Source organism: Macaca mulatta, chromosome 7, assembly GCF_049350105.2.
Source record: "Macaca mulatta isolate MMU2019108-1 chromosome 7, T2T-MMU8v2.0, whole genome shotgun sequence".
Lineage (NCBI taxonomy): Eukaryota > Metazoa > Chordata > Mammalia > Primates > Cercopithecidae > Macaca > Macaca mulatta.
In genome coordinates, this window is record NC_133412.1 from 140,672,947 (window position 1) to 140,692,055 (window position 19,109).

Sequence of the window (19,109 nt, forward strand, 5' to 3'; positions counted from 1 at the left end):
AGCAATTTGGGAGGCTGAGGTGGGAGGATCCTTGAGCCCAGGAGGTCGTGGCTGCAGTGAGCTATGATCATGCCACTGCACTCCATCATGGGCAACAGAGTGAGACTCTATCTAGAATTTTTTTTTTTTTTTTTAAGAAGAAAGAAAAATGCTTCCTTTAGGCCAGGCATGGTGGCACACACCTGTAATCCCAGCACTTTGGGAGGCTGAGGTGGATCACTTGAGTTCAGGAGTTCAAAATCAGCCTGAGTAATATAGTGAGACCCCATCGCTACAGAAAGAAAAGATGGAGGAGAACTGTGAGGGGAGCTAACTAAGATAGTGTGTGCAATGACTCTTGAGAAATTAGTTTGTGAAGAAAAGGAGAGAGAAAAGCTGCTGGAAGGGAAGCAGAGGTGAGACAGGTGTCCTCCCTCTGCCTCCCTCCTTTCTTCCTATTCTCTTCCCTTCCCCCTTTCTTTCTCTCTCTCTCTCTTTCTTTCTTTCTTTCTTTCTTTCTTTCCTTTCTTTCTTTCTCTCTCTCTCTTTCTTTCCTTTTTCTTTCCTTCTTTCTTTTTGTTTTTTGTTGTTGTTGTTGTCTTTTTTTTTTTTTTTTGAGCCAGAGTTTCATTCTTGTTGCCCAGGCTGGAGTGCAATGGCACACAGTCTCGGCTCACTGCAACCTCTGCCTCCCAGGTTCAAGTGATTCTCCTGCTTCAGCCTCCCAAGTAGCTAGGATTACAGGTGCCTGCCACCATGCCTGGCTAATTTTTGTATTTTTGGTGGAGATGGAGTTTCACCATGTTGGCCAGGCTGGTCTCAAACTCCTGACTTCAGGTGATCCACCTCCCTTGGCCTCCCAAAGTGCTGGGATTACAGGCGTGAGCCACCGTGCCTTTCTTTCTTTCTCTCTATCTCTCTCTTTCAAGATAAGAGAGACCTAAGGATGTTTAAATAGTAAGGAGAAATTACAGCAAGGGAGAGCTCGTGGATAGGGTATACGCTGTGGGCACACACGAATGCCCTGGATTGTCTGGGGTCGCGGGAGGGCAGCACAGTGGGCATCCGTCCCGAGGTTAGGCCAGAAGCGTGTGTCGTGGTCATCCCTTTTACAGAGAGGAGACCCAGGCACATGGAGTTAAGTGTAACCTACCTAAGGTCATACAAATACTGAGACACGGTAGCCCAGGCCGAGAACGCAGGTATCCCAGTCCTGGGCCCTCCTTCCAGTGCCGGCATGAGAAAGAGCTGAAGGGCAGCTCTGCCAGCACCATGGTAGGTGGGGAATGCCACAGGTACTTACAAGTGGACACCTGGAATGCAATTCCCACACGGCCAACGAAAGAACTCTCCCACATGACTTTGGAACGTTCTACTGGACGTCACAGAGGTAAAACGTCCATTTATAATTATCTATATCAAGATTCGAACTCCCTTTCTAAAATAAACACAGCGGGGTTTTGCACGATTTTAACACATGCTGAGTTGTCTAGGAACACCATTAGCATGCAAAATGGAGGAGTTACTGTACTCTGTGTTCTTTGGAGCTTTACCAGGAATGGTTCAGCATTTTGGAAAGTCACGTCAACCCCAGCAGCACCTCTCCTGGTATTTGAGTCACTCACACAATACACCTGTATCTTGTGGGTGTTTGTGGATGTTACATTCTCGGTGAGTCTATGCAAAGGTTCAAGCATCTGACTGCATCCTTCTGCCTTCTGTATGGTTGTGCCCAAGCAAGCACATGTTAGAATAGATAATGATATATTGCTGGGGCTCAGAAACCAATACCTCAAGGTCTCTCTGACCTTCTCCCCACCACCCATCTACTCTCCCAAAGGAGGATGAAGTTCTCTGAAGTTCCTTTATCTGCCTAAGATGCAGATCCACCAAAGAGAACAATTGTGTTTTCTTCTCCTCTGTAAGACCAAGAATGTAACCACATCTGAAAACCACACCTGAACAGACCCTTTACAAGTTAATGTCTGTTCCCGATCCACTCGTTCCTCCCTCATAATCTTTTATTACCCATCAACAGAATTCCTCATTGCCCCCCTCCCATACCTGGTTTGCCAAGATGTTCTGTAAGCTTCTGAGCCACGATGGAGGGTGGGCAATCACTCTGTGGTTCTCCCCGTGCACACATTAGTAGAGTTTATATGCTTTTTCTCCAATTAATCTGAGTTTTGTGAGTTGATTTTTCAGCAAACCTTCAGAAGGCAAAGGGGAGACTTTGCTTTGACCCCTACAGTATTATAACTAACTTTCCCTTATTTCTTTCTCCTTTAGAGTATGGTTGAGGCATTATACTGACTCTTAAAAACTTATATTTACAAATATTTACTAAATAAAAGACAGGGCTACCATTTCAGATAATGTGCCCTAAAAGCAAGGGAAACTGCAATGCCAAGAAAGACGAAGGAGTGAGCAGAATTAAGGTGGCTTCAAGTGATCAATCTCCCAGAATAAAGGCAACGTGTTTTGTTGCTGTTGGTTTTTCTTTTTTAAGACGGAGTCTCCCTCTGTCGCCCAGGCTGGAGTGCAGTGGCACGATCTCGGCTCACTGCAGCTTCCATCTCCTGGGTTCAAGCGATTGTCCTGTCTCAGTCTCTCGAGTAGCTGGGATTACAGGTGCACACCACCATCTTGATTAATTTTTTTTGTATTTTTAGTAGAGACGGGGTTTCACCATGTTGGTCAGGCTGGTCTTGAACTCCTGACCTCAGGTGATCCACCCACCTTGGCCTCCCAAAGTGCTGGGATTACAGGCAGGAGCCACTGAGCCCAGCCAAGGCAATGGTTTTATTTATTGATTTATTAGTTATTTAATTTTCGAAACAAGGTCTTGCTCTGTTGCCCAGGCTGAAGTTCAGCAATGTGGTCACAGGTCACCATAAACTCAAACTCCTGGGTTCAAGCAATCTTCCTGCCTTAGCCTCCCAAGTAGCTAGGACTACAGGCACATGGCACAACACCCAGGTAATTTCTTAATTTTTTTGTAGATATGGGGTCCTGCTGTGTTGCTCAGGCTGGTCTCAAACTCCTGGCCTCAAGTGATCCTCCTGCCTCGGCCTCCCAAAGCACTGGGATTATAGGCAGTGGCCACTGTGCCCCACTAAAGGTCTTTTATTGATATCAGCTGGGTACACGGACAATGTAGTCAACCTATGGAGCTTAAAAAAACTATTCAGTTGGCACCTTTGGGAAATTTCATTTCCCTGACTAATTCAAATTACATTATATCTCAGCATTTTCCAGCGTAATGACAATAGGTAGAAGACCACAAGTTATCTGAAGAGGCCAGGGAAATCATAAATGTTTCAATGTCTGGAGGCAAAGATTGTTTAGATGAAGTCAAATAAATAGGTGCCAGGCTTGGTCTGTGGAATATCTTCCTTAATGGACAAGAAGATGAGTAAACAGTATGTAAGAGGATGCTTTAGTATATTTATGGAAAATGCTATATCGTGAGGAAGCATGGACAGGAATAGGGGTAGAGAAGTGATGATCCCAGAAGACCTCCAATAGGTTAAAAAGGCAGTGTCAGAAATACTTATGGCTCAGACTCTGAGAAGGGCTGGTTATTTAATAGTGTGGGAAAGGCAGCCTCAATTCCCACAAGTATGACCATCACTGCTAAACAGCAACAAAGGATAAAAAAATATATATATGCCCTTCAATTGAGGGGATAGCTGATTCATGGGTCCTCCACCATCTGAGGACACCTGGGGGCTGGGGATTAAGGAGGGGCGTGGTCTCCTGGCCAGTGGAAGGTCCAGAAACAGGACTTTTTACGCCTGGCTCTTCCATTGACACTTGTAACTCTCAGTCATAGCTCCTGTACAGTTTCTGCATCAAAAAAGTAAATAAGGGTACAGTGTCTCTGCCTCTAGTCCCAGCTACTCACGTGGGAGGATCCCTTGAGCTATGATCACACCACTGCACTCCAGCCTGGGCAATAGAGTGAGACCCTGTCTCTTAAAAAAGAACAAATAAAAACCAAGAGGCCGTGTGCGGTGGCTCACACCTGTAATCCCAGCACTTTGGGAGACCACGGTGGGTGAATCACGAGGTCAGGAGTTCAAGACCAGCCTGGCCAACAAGGTGAAACCCTGTCTCTACTAAAAATACAAAAATTAACTGGGCGTGGTGGTGTGTGCCTGTAATCCTAGCTACTCAGGAGGCTGAGGCAGGAGAATCGCTTGAACCCGAGAGGCAGAGGTTGCAGGTGAGCTGAGATCTCACCACTGCACTCCAATCAGGGCAACAAGAGCGACACTCTGTCTCAAACAAAATAAAACAAAATCGAAAACACAATAGAACACCTTAGATTCCATTATTGTGCATTTCTGTGTTGCTTTTATGATTTTCCATGTGCATTTGGATATTTTTTAAAGTTTTAAAACATCCAGTCAAAGCAGCTATAGGAATTAATCAGCAAATTGACTCAAATGAGTAGCTGCATCACCTTCCAGATGAAAGTAGAGGAACAATGTTCATTTGGGATCCAAAGAAACATCCAGGTATAGGAAATGCCTCCAGGTATACTTGGGGGTTAAAAAAAATAATAATAATAACAAAGAAAATGCCTCTAGGAATCAGCTTCTTTGCATGAGCTAACTTGGCCTAGGGGCAACAGGTCCCAACTAGCTTGAACTGAAGTGCAAACCTCCAGCAGGTCCCCCCTGCCCTGAGGACACACCAGTTCATCCCAGAGTCATGGCAGTGGGGTTAGGAGAAATGGAAGGATTGACTCACAGGCTAGAACTAGGGTGAGACAAGACAGGCACTCAGCTCAGGCACAAAATTTAAGGGAGTGCCAAAATATTTAGTAATAAAGATAAATGATATTTTATTATTTTCGTTTATTTATTTTTGAGACAGGGTCTTGCTCTGTTGGCCAGGCTGGAGTGCAGTGGCATGATCATAGGTCACTGCAGCCTTGACCTCCTGGGCTCAAGTGATCCTCCCACCTCAGCCTCCCAAGGTGCTGGGATTACAAGCATGAACTACCGCACCCAGCCAAGATAAATAATATTTTTAAAAATCAAGTTGGTAAGCCATGACCACAGGCTATAGTTATATTGGAGCCAGGGCTGAGATTAGGGACAGGCCAATGAGGCAGGGTCCCAGGTGAGGTTCTGTAATGTTTGAAGAGCCCAAAGACCTGTCCCACTCCAGTGCCAATGGCATCTCTGTTGAGGAAGGTCATATAGCACCAAAGTCCCCTATCTAAAACCCCTGGAATTCAGAATTTTAAAGATTTTTTAAAAGGTAATGTAGAGCACATATCATAAATTACATAATCCTCACAGCAGGGTCTGGGGCAGCACCCACTAATCAAGCACATTCATGTTTCTATGGTGACATCTATGAATATTCATACTGTGTGGTGTGAGCCTCTGTTAGACCAAGTCAGATTTTGCTGTCACTTGAGTGAAAGAAAAGCTTTTGGTTTTATAGTGCTTCAGATTTCAAAATTGCAGAGAAAGGACTGTGGGCCTTAACAGCATGACGTTAGGTCTCCCAAAGAAAAAAGGCAACAGGCTGGGCGCTGTGGCTCATGCCTGTAATCCCAGCACTTTGGGAGGCCGAGGTGGGCAGATCACCTGAGGTCGGGAGTTTGAGACCAGCCTGACCAACATGGAGAATCCCCATCTCTACTAAAAATACAAAAATTAGCTGGGTGTGTTAGCATGCGCCTGTAGTCCCAGCTGCTCGGGAGGCTGAGGCAGGAGAATCACTTGAACCTGGGAGGTGGAGGTTGCAGTGAGCTGAGATCGTGCCATTGCACTCCAGCCTAGACAACAGAGCGAGACTCTGTCTCAAAAAAAAAAAAAAAAAAAGAAAGAAAGAAAGAAAAAAATGCAACAGATAGGACCCAAACTTTTGTTATAAACGTGTGCTGAAAAGAGAACTGCAAAGTCCTTGCTGGTGATCACCCAGAAGGTGATTTCTTCTTCCTCTTCTTCTTTTTTTTTTTTTTTTCTGAGACTGAGTTTTGCTCTTGTTGTCCAGGCTGGAGTGCAATGGCATGATCTCGGCTCACTGCAACCCCGCCTCCCAGGTTCAAGCAATTCTCCTGCCTCAGCCTCCCGAATAGCTGGGATTACAGCCATGCGCCACCAGCCCTGGCTAATTTTGTACTTTTAGTAGAGACGGTGTTTCTCCATGTTGGGCAGGCTGGTCTCAAACTCCCGACCTCAGGTGATCCGCCCACCATGGCCTCCCACAGTGCTGGGATTACAGGCATGAGCCACCGTGCCCGGCCCCAGAAGGTGATTTCTAAAGGTCAGTCAAGGCCAAAGCAGAGTGATCACAGGGCTTATTTCCCAGCAGCCAACCAACTAACGTTATTAAATACCTTCTGTGTGTAAAACCTTGTACAGGGTCCTGAAATGTATTAAGATACACAAAACAGAGTTCTAGCCTTCGGGAGCTTAAAAATTAGTGGAGACAATATGGCAAGCAAAACCACCATAGAATATTAAAAAACTGAAGGAATATCATCTGGACCCACCCTTTAAACATGAAACCAACGTTCAGAGAAGTTGAGAGCCTTGCATAAGTTAGCAGACAAGCAGATAACCGCATGCTAACAAGCAGATAGTGGCGCTGCACGAAGAGATCAGGATCTGTGTTTGCCAACTCTTGTTCACTGCCTTTTGCATAAACGCACATAATAATTGTGACCTGGTGACAAATGATAAGAGTAGTTAAAAGATCCTAACAGAAGCGGTTTTGTTTAAATGCACTTTTGCAGCAGAAATGGTCTCTGGTTTCTAAAAGGACTACAATTTGGGTACGCAGCAAGGCAGGTGAGTGCCCTTCAGGCATTGGAACAACTGAAGCAGGGGTGGGTGTGTGTATGCCAGATTAGTTGTTCAAGTGGATTAGGCTCTGGGAAAGGGCATAGAAGGAGTTCCTGGGGGCGCTGGGGAGATACGTTTGGAAAAGAATGTAAAGGCTATGGAGAGCTTGAATGCCAGGGCGAAGGATGTCAATTATCTCCTAAGGTAGCATTTCCCATCCCTGCATGCCACCTTCATGACTCGGCATGGCTGCCCACTGCCCTACAGGAAATGACAGAGGGTAGTACTCTGGAGTACTCTGGAGTCAGATTAGTAATCCGGAGTCAGATTCTTTCACACTCTGGAGTCAGATTCTTTCCATTCGAATCCCAGCTTTGACACCAATTATGTGACTTGGACATGCTGCTTCACCTCTCTGCCTCACTTTATTTATTCATTCATTCATTCATTCATTGAGACAGAGTCTAGCTCTGTTGCCCAGGTTGGAGTGCAGTGGTACGATCTTGGCTCACTGCAACTCCGCCTCCCGGGTTCAAGCAATTCTCCTGCCTCAGCTTCCCGAGTAGCTGGGATTATAGATGCCCTCCACCACGCCCAGCTAATTTTTGTATTTTTAGTAGAAACAGGGTTTCACCATGTTGGCCAGGCTGGTCTCGAACTCCTGACCTCGTGATCCGCCAGCCTCAGCTTCCCAAAGTGCTAGGATTACAGGCGTGAGCTACTGAGCCCGGCCTATTTTTTTTAATTTTTATTTATTTATTTATTTTTTTGAGACAGGATCTCGCTCTGTCACCCAGGCTGGAGTGCAGTGGTGCAATCTCGGCTCACTGCAGCCTCTGCCTCCTGGCTTTAAGCGATTCTCCTGCCTCAGCCTCCTGAGTAGCTGGGATTACAGGCGCCCACCACCATGCCCAGACAATTTTTGTACTTTTAGTCGAGATGGGGTTTCACTATGTTGGCCAGGTTGGTCTCAGACTTCTGACCTCAAGTGACCCGCTTGCCTCAGCCTCCCAAAGTGCTGGGGTTGCAGGCATGAGCCACCATGCCCAGGCTCAGTTTATTTCTTTGTAAAATAGAGAAAATATAAGTACCTTCCTCATGAGGATTAAGTGAGAAAGCATGTTTACTGTACTACAAAGAGCAACCTGGCATTATAAGTTTATCAATAAATGTCAGTTGTTGTCATTAACCGTTTTATTTAAGTCACTTTTTTTTTTCAGTTAAATATATACTGTAGCCTTATTCTAAGCAATAATATCCACGAAATCACAGGCTTATTGTGACAATGATGGTTTTGATGATACACATATAACAAGATGTTAAATCAAAAAGTCTTAACTAAGGCAGCAAGATGCAACAGGTATAATGCACATAAGTGTGACACCAGAGAAGGACGCACATTTTCAAAAGAGGTGTGCAAGGGCCCCTCTCTCAAGCTGAGGGTATAGAGGGTCAGAATGGGCAGAGACTGGGGAAGAATCTTTGTGGAGGAACTCTGGGGTTGCTGTTAGTGTGCTGTGATATCTCACCCTATCCCCATAGAGAACTGGCCCTCCTGTCGAGTTGGTGAGAGGGGGATTCACCAGGACCACTCAGGAAACTTGATGTCTGTCCCTTGCAACTGGGAGGACATGGTGGACTTGCACCTGACCACCTACTGAGACATCCAAAGGATGGGACACAAGTTGGCCATCTGCTGTTGGAGGAGCCAAGGGAGACTGCTGAGCTGGGGTCAGCCTGCCTTCCCAGGTTCACTGCGCCCAGTGATGTGTCATTGTTTCCTTGGACCAACGTGGGCCACATGCCCTAATGTGGGCTGACTTGAGGTCAGAGCAGGTCTTCTCTGAGATGGCCCCTTGGGCAGACTGAAGGACCTTAGCTAAAAGAGGCTAGAGAGGTGAACCACTGGATTTCAGGGGCTGAGGAAGGAGCAATGATCTGGAATAGAGGATAATTTGCTCTTTTTTTTTTTTTTTTTGAGACAGAGTCTTGCTCTGTCGCCCAGGCTGGTATGCAGTGGTGCAATCTCAGCTCACTGCAACCTCCGCCTCCAGGGTTCAAGCAATTCTTCTGCATCAGCCTCCCTGGAATTACAGGCACCTGCCACCACGCCCATCTAATTTTTGTATTTTTAGTAGCGACAGGGTTTCCACCATGTTGGCCAGGCTGGTCTCGAACTCTGACTTCGGGTGATCTGCCTGTCTCAGCCTCCCAAAGTGCTGGGATTACAGGTGTGAGTCACCTCTCCTGGCTGATAATTTGCTCTTTTTAAGACAATAGAAGTGAGACATCCCAGCAATTGGGAGGGTAGGGAGGGTTCTCTGAGAATCTGATAAAAATATGGACCAGGAAGCTGGAAGCCAGCAGACAATGTACCCAATGAGCACTTTCCTGCCCCTCCCAGTCCAGTGACAAAGGAGTAGATGTATTTTTATTTTATTGTGTTTTTTAGTTTTTTCCATGGGACTCTGCTTCATAGAGTGGGTATATTATGTACTTAGTTGAGACTATGCTTGTAAGACTTAAAGTGATCACAGAATCTTCTCCTATGAATAACCAGAAAAGTTACAGGGCCTAAGTTTTCACCCTAGACCAGGGAAAGAACTAATCCCACTGGATAAACATAAAGAGACAGTGGGAGGCAAAATTAAGTTGCTTGATGAGTACATTCCAATGAGTCATGTTTCTTTATGCTCACTAGAAACATAGCTATTAAAATGAAATGTTTGTCCCTGTACCAAATGAAATCATCTCTCATCCCCCCCGGTAGCATGGTACCACCATTAGAAATAATGGAGATAGGGGAATAAGAGGTGAGGAGAACATAAGATAGGCAGGGATGTAAAATATTGGTTTGGTGGGTTCAATGGGAACTCATTTGCTCCCCAACCTTGAATATGATGAAATGAAAATAGAAGATGCACCAAGGAATGAAATAATCCAAGCGTCCTTAGAAAATGGCTTTGTTTGGACCGGGCGTGGTGGCTCATGCCTGTAATCCCAGCACTTTGGAAGGCCAAGGCAGGCGGATCATGAGGTCAAGAGATCGAGACCATCCTGGCCAACACGGTGAAATCCCATCTCTACTAAAAATACAAAACTTAGCTGGGGGTGGTGGCGTGCACCTGTAGTCCCAGCTACTCGGGAGGCTGAGGCAGGAGAATCTACTCAGGAGGCTGAGGCAGGAGGTTGCAGTGAGTCGAGATTGCACCACTGCACTCCAGCTTGGCAACAGAGCCAAACTCCATTTAAAAAAGAAAGAAAGAAAGAAAGAAAAAGACTTGTTCAAAGGGAACTGAAGACAGCCTAGCCCTAGCCCAATTCCATGAACAAAGAAGACGTGTCTCCTGCGTTCCTGGGCTGAGTATATGGCTTAGCCTTGCCCTTTCACGTAGTTAGGGCAACAGAGGGGGTATATTCTCACTAACACTGAATTGCCCAGAAAGCATCAGCTACATTAGCCAGGTGCTAATATAGGTGGTGCACCTATAGTCCTAGCTACTCGGGAGGCTGAAGTGGGAGGATTGCTTGAACCCACGAGTTCAAGGCTACAGTGAGCTATGATTGTGCCACTGCACTCCAGCCTGGGTGACAGAAAAATATGCTGTCTCTAAAAAACAAAAACTAAAAAAATCAACCAGAGACCTCAAGTTCTGGAGACCTGAGTGGCAGAGGAGCAGGGATAGGGGGAAGGATCCTGGACTGAAGCAGGCCCTGGAGTCCCCAGGGTCTCAGTCTTTTACCCAAGCTGGAGTGCAGTGGTGCGGTCACAGCTCACTGCAGCCTTGACCTCCCAGGCTTAAGTGATCCTCCCACCTCAGCCTCCCAAGGAACTAGGAGTACAGACATGTGCCACCATGCCCAGCCAATTTTGTGTAGAGATAAGGTCTCACTGTGTTGCCTAGGCTAGTCTTGAACTGGCTAGGGATTCTCCTGTTTCCGTCTCCCAAAGTGCTAGGATTACAGGCATGAGCCACTCTGCCTGGCTCAGTTTACATTTTAAGACAAGACATAAGGAATGGTGAGTATAAGGGTGTACAGACACCACCCTCTCCGATGCCCCACTGAAGTGGTTAAAAGAGTAATGACTGGGCTGGGCGTGGTGGCTCAAGCCTGTAATCCCAGCACTTTGGGAGGCGGAGGCGGGCGGTTCACCTGAGGTTGGGAGTTCCAGACCAGCCTGACCAACATGGAGAAATCCTGTCTCTACTAAAAATACAAAATTAACCAGGTATGGTGGCGCATGCCTCTAATCCCAGCTACTCGGGAGGCTGAGGCAGGAGAATCGCTTGAATCCGGGAGGTGGAGTTTGCAGTGAGCCGAAGTCACACCATTGCACTCCAGCCTGGACAACAAGAGCCAAACTCCATCTCAAAAAAAAAAAAAAAAAGAGCAGTGACCAGACCTAGTCCCCCTTCTTGAGAAGGGACTTCCTCCAGCTCTGACTTTGTCCCTTAGCTTCCAGTTTGGCCTCTTTCTCCTTTAACACCATCTCTTCCCTCCCAGCTCTGACTTCTGACAGTTCCAGACCAGCTGAGTTATTTCCTGAGAAAGGCTAGAACCTCAACCTTTCTCAGGAAAGCCTGGATCATCTGGTATTATTACCTGAAGAGATGTTAGAGAATATCTTGTCCAAATGATAAGAAAACTAAAAGCCAAAAAACTTACATCACATGCCCAGAGTCACTGAGGTGTGAGAAGAACCCAAGTCTCCTGACCCCTTGCACACTGATCCATCATACAGCACCATGCTAGCTCTCCAAGAGAGGTCAGCTCACCTTCCTTGGACCACCACCTCAACCCTCCTTCCTCTTCCATGAATACTTCAAAATGGTGGAAGAGGCCAGGTGTGGTGGTGCACCTGTAGTCCCAGCTACTTGGAAGGCTGAGGCTAGAGGATCCCTTGAGCCCAGGAGATAGAGGCTTCATTGAGCTAGGATTGTGCCACTGCACTCCAACCTGGGTGACAGAGCAAAACCTTGTCAAAAAAAAAAAGGCAGAAGACAACTTGCTTGGAACAAACAAGAATGGATCCCAATCCACTAGCTGGTCACCTTTGAATGCAGAAATCAGTGGCTCTACTTTCTCAGAAGAACAGGATAATCTAATGCTTGCTGTACTTTGCTCAGTGTAGCTGGGACCCCAGAGTCATACTCAGGTCTCTACAGCTGAATTATAATGATAGGCAGGGAAAGGCCCAGAAACTAGGTTGGAAGATGAGGATTGGGGTCAAGAATCTGCAAAGATAAGCTTCTATGACTAGTGACAGTAGGATAACAGAAAGAAAAATGTTGCCCAAACAGACCATTAAGCAAGAGGAAAATTTTGGTATCAAAATTAAATGGGGTTTATGAGATATATTCCTATGCCAAGCAGAAAGCATGTTCCCTTTACAGTAACTCCCAGGCCATCTGGTCTACTTCCCTACTGCAGGGTACAGACCTCTCCTTACTGAACATTCATTGAGATGATGTTTTTCAAATAAGAATCTGTACTTCTGTCTCCTTTTAACTAGTTGTGTTTAATCTACATCAACTCTCTCTTTTTTTTTTTTTTTTTTTTGAGATGGAATTTTGCTCTAGGCTGGAGTGCAATGGCACAATCTCAGCTCACTGCAACCTCCGCCTCCCAGGTTCAAGTTATTCTCCTGCCTCAGTCTCCCAAGTATCTGGGACTACAAGCACTAGCCACTATGCACAGCTAATTTTTGTATTTTTAGTAGACATGGGGTTTCACCATGTTGCTCAGGCTAGTCTTGAACTCCTGACCTCAGGTGATCCACCCGCCTTGGCCTCCCAAAGTGCTGGGGTTACAGGCATGAGCCATCGCGCCCGGTCAATTCTCCTTTTTATATGTTAACCTATACTGCCTCCACTTTTACCCTCTCCCAAACATTTGTTCTATCATCTGATCCAAGCTTATAAAACACAATAGATTCAGACTGGCTGGGAAATGTGGCTCATCCCTGTAATCCTAGCACTTTGGGAGGCTGAGGCAGGAGGATTGCTTGAGGCCAGGAGTTTGAGGTCAGTCTGTGCAACAAAGGGAGTTATAGAGACTCTGTCTCCATATAAACAATTTAAAAAGTAGCCAGGTGTGGTGGCACATGCCTGTAGTCCTAGGGAGGCTGAGACGGGAGGATCGCTTGAACTCAGGATTTCAAGGCTGCAGTGAGCTATGACTGTGCCACTGCACTAAAGCTTGGGCGACAGGGAGAGAACCCATCTCTAGAATTTTTTTTTATTTTAAAAAAAAAATCAGATAGATCTCAGTTCAAGTCCCAGTTTAGACAGTTACTAGCTGTATGATATGTGTGATCACTTTATCTTACAGAGCCTCAGTGTTTCCAGCTGTGAGATGGGTATAATTAATAGTAGCTATCTCATTGCTGTGAGAAAACAACATATGTAAATGCTTAGCCTAATAAACGGTGGCTGTCATTGTTATTGCCATGATCACTGAAGCCAGCTGAAGCTCTATTTGTGGAATTAAGTCTCAGAGGGCTGAAATGGGCTGTCCAAGGTCACACAAGTGACTGAGTCAGGGAGGGATCCCAGATTTCCTGATTCCTGAAGCCTTTGCCAACCATCAGCTCACACACAAACGAATCATTGCCCAATGACCTAGAAATCAGGGTATCCGATCACATCCAAGTACCACAGCTGGTGATTTAATAAGCACTCACCATGTGTGCAGGCTATATGAAAGCTTTACAGCATCTATAGGTCAGTATAAGAAGGTCATCTCATTGCTCATGCCAAGAGAAAAAAAAAAAGAAAACAAGACAAAAATCTGGAACCTCTGCTTGTGTTTTGCCCAGTGGTAATGATATTTCTTGTCCATATTTGCTTTAAGAAAGTAGATGAAAGTAAGACCAATGCTCTGGCTGCCTTACTCCTGACTTCAAAACAGCCTTTTTGATTGGGAACGAGGAGGAGAGAGATCCTAAGGACTTAGGGACTAAAATGGGGTTTGACCAAGGACAGCAATGAAAAAGGAGATGGGGGTTGTCAGTGGGCTAAAAACAAGTCCCTGTCGGTGCTCTGAAGAATGGCAGTTATTGTCAGCAAGGTGGGCTTCTCGCTGCACCAGGGCCTGTCCCTCCACTGACTGTGCAAGCAATGAAACCATGGCTCCCCAGGAAGCACATTTTATCTTGAAGCATGAATCACCCCTCAGAAGTCTAGAAAAGAATCCTCTCTTTGTGGCCCTTCAATCTCCTTGGCTGGCATCCCTAGCTACTCAGGGCTGAAATCAAGGCCTTACTAAAACTCAAGGTGAGTGACCTTTCCGATGGAAACGGATCATTCCAGAAGCTCATGTGACAGGGGTGCCTCTTAATAACTGAAAGGAAACAATGAATGAATGGGCCAGCTAGATGGCATTCGTCATTCAAGTCTAACTGCAAAAGCAGTCAGAAGTGGATAATCCAGTATGTTCTGAATGAGGGGCTTTTGGGAAGCAAAGGAGTGGCAGAAGGTGATCTCTCCCCTCATCTTTTCATATTTATCAGCTCTCCCTACATTGATTGAAAGCTGAAGTCTTATTTAAAAAAACAAACAAACAAAAAAAACTGTCATGCTTCTAGAAGACGGAGCAACCGGAAGGAGCAATCTGAGGACCCGAGACTTGTCCGTGTAGACAGTTTGCCCTCATTTCAAAGATGCTGTCTCTTCTACAACACCAGCCACATTGGGAGCCAAGAATCCTGAAAAAATATTAAACTCCCTACTGGGGAGCCAGCAGAGTAAAGGACGGTGAAAAGCTGGATGTTCAAAAACGCGAATTGTCAATGACTTTGGTTGCTCCTCAAACTGCCAGACTGGACTGTGATCCAAAGGTAAGTGGAAGCACCAAAATCAGAGGAGGGTGGAAAGTCGCCTTTCAGAACCATCCTTTGAAGGAGCAGGGGGCCAGCATCACTCTGTCACCTCAACTCCACTACATTTATACATAGGGGAACTGATGTTAAAATGAACATGAAGTATAACCTCACAGGGGAGGAGAGCCGAAGTCCACACTATGTATAAATGCAGCCTGATGAATGTGAAAACAGGGAAAGAAGCAAACCCTCTTTTCTAGCCTGGAAATGTGATGGTTGACTTAGCCTCAGTTCTATCTATGGATGTGTGTCTCGGGGTGCAAACCACTACCTTTTCCTTGAATCACAGCAGCATGGGGCATCCCACAACTCAAAGTCTGAGGCAAATATACATCTTGAACCAAACACCCTGGTACGTAAATTCTATGAGTGCATCTTTATCTTATAGCAGAAAAGTATAACCTATGGATCTACTTGGGTACTTGATTTTAAACGCCCTTAAATCCCAGGAAAGGAAAATTTCCCCAACATATGCATTCTCACACACCACAGACAGTGTGCCAACTCTCAGTGGGACTCAGTTTCCCTAAGGGGAAGCAAACCAAAAGTGCCCCCCTCATACTCCTTCCCTAGAAATCAGCTTTCACTTTACTTTTCAAAGACAAAGCCTGATTTCTGAGAAGTGATGTAGAGTAAGAAGAAGATCTGGCCAACAGAGGCTGAAATTCCTCAGCTCAGAACATGAGAATCCTGTCTGATATTCCCTCCTTAGCCAGGTGTTGCCACAAAGGGAGATAAGACTTTGCCAGGTCAGAAATTATCCTCGCCTTAAAAGGAATTTTCCTGCAATTGAAAAATACACCCAAACCACCTTGTCTGTACATGGGAGGTGGGGAGAGAAGGGAGGAGAAGCGTAAAAGGATACAAACTTGAAAACAGCCAGGCTCTGGGAGGGTTAGCTATCCCTTCCCTCCCCTCAAGGACAGCCAGATCTGATATAGTTGCCGATAAGATCAAGCTGCCTCACTCTACTGCCCTTACCCAGGTCTCTCCTTATGACATCAGAGTACCCAACATCATTAGAGACCCTCTTCAGAAACTAGAGGCTGACAGTCACTAACATGCTAGCTGGAAACTGTCTACCAGGAAAAAGTCCACCAGGAAGGAGCTCCTGGGAGGTAGGCAGAAAAAAACACTTGCTGCTTAAGTGCTGCAGCAAGAGCTTTTCTGATAAAAACTACACTTTTAAAACCAACACTGAGCTTTGCCTACCACAAAAGCTGTAATTTGGTCGCTTCCTGTAAAATGACACCTTTCCCTTTAGAAACAATATGTAAATCTGATACAACCAAAATAAACACAGTATAATGCTCATTAACTCATTTAATATCTTTCATTCAAGGACTTGAGGGTCTTAACCCACTTACAAATGTAAAAATTCATGCCTCATCACTTCAAAACAGGAAGTTAGGAGAGTATCAATTTCTCATCTTAAGATATTTAAGTTCCTCAGTATATTTGAGGAACATGCCACAGAAAAGTCCATCCTCTCACCGCTGGAGGCTCGGAGGTCGGGCCTCCATATCATTACTCTCAGCTCTGAATAAACAGCTTGGGATAAACCAATAAAGCCCCTCCAATGGGGACTTGAGTGATAATCAACCCTGCCTGCCCTGTTAGAGTGGGAAGGTCCATAGGAGTGGGCCTAGCTGTGCTTCTCTGGTCTAGTACCTGCATCTGACTTTAGCCACAAATTGCAGGGCCACAAATCTATAGCTCAGGGGACTCAGTTTTCTCCTGCTTCTCCTTATTGGTCCTGGAACTTCCCTTGTTCCTGTACCTATAAGTGATCAAAATCAACACTAAAGAAAGCCTGTTGTCCCCACCCAAAGCCTGCCACGCTCTCTCTCCAGTTGCCTATATCTGTCTCCAAACACAAAACTGAGGGCTAAGAGTCATCTCAGCACACCCCTGAGCAAGGTGTCTCTACAGCGAAGTGTCCTGGCAGGCCCACCCTGGCCCAAGCTACTTGTATCATTAGCTCATTCACACCAGCAGGCGGGAGAGTCCTCCACTAGTCCCGGGCCCTCCAGTGCCTTCTGTCTCACAGGCAAGCAGATGTATCTGTCTTCCAACCAGGGAAAAAAATCTGAGCTCCCAAAGGGCTGTCCTGCCACAGGATAGGAGCTGGTGGTCACATGTAAGCCAGCTCAGAACTGGAGGCACCTTGTTCCTGGAGACACAAGGCCAAGGACCGGGGACCTGGAACCTGGCCCATTTGTTTTCTAGAGAGAAAGACACTGTACCACCCCCAAGGCAGGTTGCTTGGCCCTCCCTTGACCCCTCTTCCTGGTACAGCAGGGAGAAACCCAGGCCTCTCAATTACCCAAGGCTCATAGCCACGGCAACAGCTCACTTATTACTAGGGTGCTGAGAACACGAGAATTGGTGAGCAGAGCCCCAAGGTTACACCAGCAGACAGCTCCCTGGGGTCCTGCTCTTTCCCTTCAGGGAGAGCCTTGAGCAGTGCCCGAACACCCTGCCCTCCTACCTCCAAGCTCTGTACCTAAGGCAGCCAAACACCCCCAGGGAAACCCTGGGGAAAGAAAGGAGACAGTCCCGGGAAGGAAGGGAAGGGGGTGGGTTTCTGACTGAGCATAGAAAGAGGGAAAGGAAGACACCTGGGAAAGAGGCCAATGTCTCCCTGCCCTTGCCAGGAACCGGGCTGTAACACTTCCCATCTCAGCCAGGCATCTTCCACGGAGGACCAGAGATCAGGGAGGGCAGGTGAAGAGCTGGCAGCCAGGGGGCTGGGCTGGGCCCCGGGACATGGACCTGGGGAGTCGAGGGCGCCTAGGTGTGGGGTCCACCATCACCCAGCTTTTCCATGCACCCTGGGGAGAAGGCTGCGGGGTCCTTTTGGCAGCGTTCCCTTCCCTTCAGCAAAGTCCTCAGCCTCTAACCAGGAGGGTCCGTGGTTCCCACTCCCAAGCCCTGGCTCCACAGCTTCCACCCAGATTGTCACCCCCTTCCAACCTCCCTAGGTGGCCTCCTGGGTGCTCTCCGCCCGGAAGAAGAGGAGGTGTCAACCTTCCGCTGGCCCTCGCTTCCCCCGACACCCCTTTGTTTCAGGCGGGGAAAGTTGCCAACGCGCACCCCCTTCCTCAACACGCCCCCCTGTGCGCCCATCCCCCGCAGGGAATCCAAGCCCGGGCACACCATCTATCTAATCTGCGGCTCGCTCTCGAACCGGGGCAGCAACCTCGAAACCGAAAGCAAAGAGGAAGCGGGATCAGCCAGAGCCCCAAGTCCGGTCGCCCGGTCTTCTCCATCACCGTCCCCATCGCCCGCGCCCCCTGTGCTCGGAGCTGCCGGCCCCGCGCGGCCACCTCTCCCGGCGGTGGAAAGGCCTGTCTGCGGGCATTGGGGTACCTACCGGTGCGGGGCAGGGGCCGTGGGCAGGGGCAGGGCAGGGCCGGCCGCCTGCCGGGAGCAGGTGCGGCCAGGAGCGCAGTCTCCAGGGCTGGCTCCCGCTCCTCCTCCCGCGCCGGGACTCGGGGCGCTCTCCTGCGCCGCCTGCTCCCCGCCCCCAAACCCGGCGCTCCGGCTCCCCCCGCGCGGAGTTGCGGGCCGTGCCTCCCCCACGCCGCCTGGCACCCCCACGCCGCCTGGCACTCCCGCGCCGCGCCTAGTCCCGCATTGTGTGTCCGCGTCCGCCGCGGCGGCGCGGGGGCAGAGGGGCTGCAGCCGCCGCTGCCCGGGAGGAATGGAGCCCCCGGCGGCCGCGGCGGCACTCACCCATAGTACGGATGCGCTGCAAACTGCACATGCTCGCGTCTGACAGGCGCTCGCCCTGCCGCCCGGCTTAACTCCTTGCTCGCCCGCTCGCCGGCCCGGCCAGCTGTCCCCTTCGACCTCGCAGCCTCCCATAGCACGGGGTCAGCCCCGCCACGGGCGCCTAGGAGCACGCCCCCTGCCTGGGCCGCGGTGCAGGTGGCTGAGGTGCAGGGCTCTTCGGCCCTCCCTGTCTTGGCCAACCCGCCTGCATTTGAGTGTCTGTCAGGCCCGGAGCTTGTAGCTGGGACCAGGCGTGCAACATCCACTGTGGGTATCATTGCAGGCCTGGGCTACCTGAGGGCCACGAACCACGTGGTGTGGCAGACCCACCCACCTTGTGCCAGCACTGTGGACCCTGCCGTCAGTTCATGCAAACAGCCATGTAAGGTCGTTTGTTTATCCCCATTTCCAAGAAGGAGAAACTGAGGCCTATGGAAGTTAAGGAATTTGCCTAAGGCAAAGCTCGAACCTCTAAGGCTCATGATTTGCTTTATACCATAAAGATTACAGAGAATATGTTATTTCAGAAGTCAATCTAGATTCTTTTATTGGGAGGTGGAAAATAATGAATGTCATCTGGAAAGTCTGGAAATTCCACAATGCTGAACGCAGGAAATCAGCAGCTGAGGGCCCTGACTTGAGACAGGCCCCTCCGACTG

The 19,109-nt window shown here is 48.0% G+C and overlaps 1 protein-coding gene across 1 annotated transcript in view; it reads right to left on the minus strand.

The window, feature by feature from the left end:
• Positions 1-18,694, minus strand: part of TMEM229B (transmembrane protein 229B) — a 44,944-nt gene extending 26,250 nt beyond the window's left edge. The window contains 1 exon segment of the mRNA NM_001194355.2: positions 18,412-18,694. The gene's annotated coding sequence lies outside the window, so the exon portion shown is untranslated.
• Positions 18,695-19,109: the final 415 nt, after the last annotated feature.